This window comes from Hemicordylus capensis, chromosome 1 (genome assembly GCF_027244095.1).
Source record: "Hemicordylus capensis ecotype Gifberg chromosome 1, rHemCap1.1.pri, whole genome shotgun sequence".
In the NCBI taxonomy this organism is placed as follows: domain Eukaryota; kingdom Metazoa; phylum Chordata; class Lepidosauria; order Squamata; family Cordylidae; genus Hemicordylus; species Hemicordylus capensis.
Window position 1 is genome coordinate 152,105,589 of NC_069657.1, and position 5,834 is coordinate 152,111,422.

Below are 5,834 nucleotides of genomic sequence, written 5' to 3' on the forward strand. Positions count from 1 at the left end.
TATTTTCTCCTTTTGCTTTCCCTCCCTTTCCCTTCTGACTCCACCCCCACATTCTCTACAGGATCCCCCGGGGACAAACTTCTCAACAACAAAACATAAAAGATTACTGGATAGAATACAACAAAGATGTGCATGGCTTTTAATCAGACATGTGTCTGCCACACCATTCTTGTTGAATATCTCACATAATCCTGAAATGTACTCCCAAAAGATGTATCAAATTGACCCAGACCCCACAAAGACATGAGACACAATAATGGAATTAAATGGGACACAACTTTATTAATTAATTAAACAGAAGGAGGCTTGGTTCTCCACCCCACCCCCACCCCCAATAAGGGTGACCAGTCAGACCCACACTGCATCCAGGGATGGGAGGGAGGGGGCTGTTGCTCTGAAATGAACTGGAAGAGGATGCCAGCGTGCAAGCCTGTACCCAGCCTAAGTCCCGCCCCCTGCCCAATTCAGCCAATGGGCTGTGAGCAAGGCCTCGTGCTTTGTTTGCATAGGGCAAGGGCAAAGAAGCCGTGCCCCAGACAAGCTGGGAGCAAACGTCTGCATTCTGGCCCATTCTCTGTGGTCCCAGGGGACTGGTCCAAGACACAATGCATTCTGAGATGTTGTCAAGGGGTGCAGGCTTATTTTTCCAACATCAGAATATGGGCCCCTATGATGAAAAAGATTCATACCTAATGTGGCAAGTAAGATTGCCAAGAACTGGCAGTTCCCAGAGCTAGGGATGTGCACGGAATCGGTTTGGCACTCCTTTTCTGGTTTGAAGGTCTGGTTCAAAAGTCCAGTGTTTGAGCTGGTTCAGAGGGTGGGGGGCCACTTTAAGGGACAGGGAAAGTGCTTCCTACCTGTCCATCCCTGCCCTGCCACTTTCCCCATGCCGGCGCTCTCCTAAACAACATGGGCACAGGGCTGCCGTGTTCCTGCTTGCAGCCCCATTCAGTATCACCATGCCCATGGCTGACATGAATGTGTGTGCATGCCATGCGCATGCGTGTCAGCCATGCGCATGGCAGCGAGGAACAGGGTTGGAAGCAGTACCGTCAAAACCTGAAATGTGTAACCTTTGTAACCACCAAACCTGACATGTGTAACCAAGATTTGAAGCTGAATGCAGATGTTGGGTTCATAACTGCAAGTAGGGCCAAATATGCTGATGTTCAGGCTGCTGTGCTGCTAACTCTGAGAACTGGCTGTTTGCTGCAAGCTTACTTACCATGTGATGTGTGAATCTGCCCAAAGAATATCTTCCCCACCCCACCCACCCACACACAGACACACATCTCTGAGATAAAAAACATGCTTTCTCCTCTGTCAACTATCAAATGCAGAGGAAATCGCTTAAATGGAGCCAGGCAAGAATATAGAAAACCATATACATCAATATACCTGAAACAACAGATAAAGATTGGAAAGTGTGTTGTATGAGATCCAGGGGTGTAGCTATAATTGTGCGGATGGGTTCAAAGAACATGGGCCCACCAACTCCTGGGGGCCCCCAGCTCTACCCCTCTGTTTCCTTCCCTTTCTCCCTCACTCCAAGGGGCCTCCAGGGAGAGGGGCGAACAGATGCCCCCTCTACCCTAGCTACGCCCCTGATGAGATCATTTGACATAATCTAAGTACATACAACCAAATTTCATACAGCACATTAATCTATGGAATTCCTTGCCATGGGATGTGGTGATGGCCACCAGCTTGGATGGCTTTAAAGGGGGCTTAGACGGATTCATGGTGGACAGGTCTATCAATGGCTACTAGTCTGGTGGCTGTGGGCCACCGCCAACCTAAGAGACATGATGCCTCTCAATATCAGTTGCAGGGGAGCAACAGCAGGAGAGAGGGCATGCACATACATCTTGCCTGTGTGCTCCCCAGGGGCATCTGGTGGGTCACTGTGTGAAACAGGAGGCTGGCCTAGATAGGCTTTGTGCCTGATCCAGCAGGGCTGTTCTTGTGTTCAGATTCTGGCTTGTTCATCTAGCATAAAACCTGGGGTAGAGTGGCCTGCAACTACTCAAGCTACTCTGGAATACAGGTTAGAGAATGGGTCCACTGTGAATGCATCACAACATTACAAATATCAGAATGGCTGAAGCAGCACACCTGATCCCTTTAGTACAATCCCCAGAATCAGTACCTGCCAAACATGTCTTAAAAGCAATAAGAAATTCTGTACTGCACAAAGACTTTAAGATTCTTTCCAGGCTGATTGTTCAGCCTGGAAATGCTATCCTTCATTCACTCACTTTTTACAGAAAACCCAAAAGACATCTTTGCCATTGCATCCCAATGTACTCTGTGTTGTTGTCTTTTGAGCCTCATTTGTGATTCACTTTCCCACTAAAATGTATTTGCAGCACCAGCCTGCCCAGTGTAGACTAACCAAGTTCTGTTGAGGTACTGCAAGACTACTGTGCCTTTAAAGAGAAGTTCCCTTCTCTGGAAAAGATAGCTTCCTCTGCTTTTAATTGCCCCAGCAAGGCTTGCATTACTGATGAATAACTGATGGCTGTGTCATGAAGCTGCTGCTGCTTGCAGGTCTGGCTGTGTTACCTGTCTTCCAGTATGAGCCTCAGTATTGAAAGGGAGGGGGTTAAGTCACCCTATTCCTCCTCTTTGAGGCACACTGCTTCACTCCTGGGAGCCCTTGTCACTCTCCCTCTCTGTCTTCTCGTCCCTGGCTCTCTCAGGTTTAAATAGCCCCTGGCAGGCTCTGCAACGCCACTACTGCTAATAAGGCCTCTGCCCTTCTTTATTAGTTCTCCTTCATTGTTTATTACACTCCCCTTTGTGTCTCCCAGCCCTCACCCCACCCCATGCCTCCTCCCTCTCCCTCCTTTCTCTCGTCAGCCTTCTGCCGATGTCATCAGCTGGTGCCCCACTTGGTTGGGCTGCTCATGGCTCTAGCTGGCCTCCTGGAGCTGCTGTGTCGTCGGGGCTCCATGCTGCTCCTTCCAACACCTTCCCTACTGGACTCTGGGCCTCAGGGCTCCTAGATTGGTGCAAACAGCAATGCTTGGCAAGGGCAAGGACAGTGGGCTACCCCACCGGACAGGCTGTCCTTTAATTGCTCTGCAATTCATGTTCCCTAAGTGGAAGACTAATGGTTATCCCTCAATTTTTAGCCTCCTTTCCAGTAGGCTTATGAGATCACACGGCATTCTGTGTGTGTGTGTGTGTCCGTCCATGTGTCCATGTGTGTCCCCCACTATCAACTTCACAACGCCTGGGCCAATATGAACCAAATTGGGTACAGTTGTAAGGACACATAGGGACACCTCAAGGGTGTAGTTTGTGATGATGCCATCACCCTGACCCAAGATGGGGGACACATAAACTTTTGAGGTGCAAGTGCATTGACTTGTGAACCCCCTAACCAATTTGAACCAAATTTGCTACAGCTGTAAGGACACATAGGGATGTCCCAATGGTGTAGTTTGTGATGATGTCATCCACCCCAATCCAAGATGGTGGACGTGTGAACTTTTGAGGTGCAAGTGCACTAACTTGAGGACTGTCTAACCGATTTGAACCAAATTTGGTACCATTGTAGTGAGACACAGGGACACCTCAATGGTGTAGTTTGTAATGATGTCATCCACCCCAATCCAAGATAGCAGATGCATGAACATCTGAGGTGCAGATCTTGTGGACCTCAATTTGAATCAAATTTAGTCCAGATGTAGCGATAGTGAAAGGAAAGTAGGCTGATTAGTTCTTACTAGAACAACTTGTTAATACTTCTTTTTAAAAGTATGTTAAGAACACAAGCAGTCCTATTACTGTGATATTAAGGGCTAGATATAGGTAAGGTGGGGGGGAGATAGGACCAACTATGCCTTTAATTCGATTGTCTGTATCAGTTCTAAGCTGGAAAGGTAGAAAAAAGAACACATTCCCTGTTGAGTGTGAGTTTTCCGTGGTTCTTAGATTTGGGGCAATCTGAAGATGAGGCTGTCATGCCCTTGCTGTCTTGGTTAACAGCCCATTGATAATGATAACACCTAACCTCCATAAATTCTGACCTTGTAAAACTCAAGTGCACAGTTATCTTAGAACACCGTGTAGATGCTGTGCTCTTAAATTTTCTTCTTAGACATTTAAAAATGTGTACTGCAGTCTGTGGGAATATTAAAGAGCACATCATGATTCATTTTAATGGAGCAAAATTCCTGGTAAGTGTTCTGGCTTCACAAAAAGGAAATATTAGTATCACTATTCATACTAATAATTGATTCTGTACCTCATTGCCTGTAGCTCATTTTCCTATTCTTTTTTCCAGCTCTTCTCCCAATCCTGCAGCTCCAAAGAGTTCTGGGAACACTCCCATGAGGATTAGAGTTCTGCTGTTGAATGTCAGGTCAGTAAATGCAAAAACATCTCTCACCCATGATTTAATTGTGAATGAGCATGCTGACCTGGTATGTGTGACTTGTTGAGGTTTGTGCTTATTTAGCAAAGCACCAAGAAAGCTACCACTCAGTTACAGAGTGCAGAGTTTAGTTGTTGTGACTATTTAAGTAACACGCATGGAGATCACTGTAGAGTCTAAACTAAATTGATTTATTGGTGAAGTACATTTGAGATAAGAAAGTCTATTCCTATCTATCAGCTGCATAATGAAAAGGTGGGGGGGGGAGAGAGATGTTTCCATCTTCTTTCTAGGAGGAAAGGAAGAGGACAGGCTCACTACAGGAAGTACCTGAGGAGTCAAAGCAGGGGTCATAGAGCAGCAGCAAGCAGGGACAGGTAAGGAGAGCCTCACTAGCTATCTCTACTCCCAATGTCCCTAGTTGGGATAGTTGGTGCAAAAGGTCAATGCACTGGAACTCCATCTCCAACACCCCTTCTCATCACCTATTGCACTGGCTCATGACTCCCATCTTCTCACAAGGCACCTGGAATCTGTCTCTGAGCAGTGGCATCTGCCACAATCTCTTCTGCCACAATCTCTTCTGTTAGACAGTACTCCAGCTGGACTACCCCCTTTTCTTGCATGTCTCGGACATTCCCTTTATGGGAATGTGCTTAGTTTGAGACTTCATCTTCTCCATCTGGGAGATCTGTATACAATTTTGGTTATCCTCAAACATTACTGTGGGCTTCAGTTCCTCAATCCCAAAGTCTGATAGTAACTGGTGTATCCACACCGCTTCCTTGCATGCTTCAGCTGCAGACATATATTCTGCTTCTGTGGATGAGAGCACAACAAGTAACGCAGCTAGTCCAACTTATGGCTCCATCTCCTTACAAGAACAGGTTCCACTGGTGGACTTGTGGTCTGTTCTGTCTTCGCCCCAGGCTGAATCCCACTAGTCTGGGATTGCTGCTTGCTGGAATCTCCAATACATAGTGTGCAGTACCATTTAGGTATCTTCCCAGTCTTTTGACTGCGGTCCAATCATTATTGGTTGGTGCTCAGGATTCCCACTGCTGAAACAATATCTGGTCTTGTCACTATGGCTATATACAGAAGCTTTCCAATTGCTTTTCTGTATTGATTGTTGGCTGGTAAAGGCTCACTATCCCCATCTAGCTTCCAGAAATTAGCATCCATTGGTTTACCAACTTCATTAGCACCTGTCATTCCCAGGCATTCTAGAAGATCCTTTATCTTCTGCTTCTGGTTGAAAATGAATGTACCATTCCCTTCTCTTTCTATTTGGATGCCAAGGTAATAGGAGATGCTTCCGAGTTCCTTCCCTACTATTTCCTGTTCAGGTGCTGCACAATCTCATTGCTGTCTTGTTTTTTCTCATGTGCAAGAATCAAGTCATCAACATAAGTCAGGACTTAGATCCTAAGGACTTACATCCTAA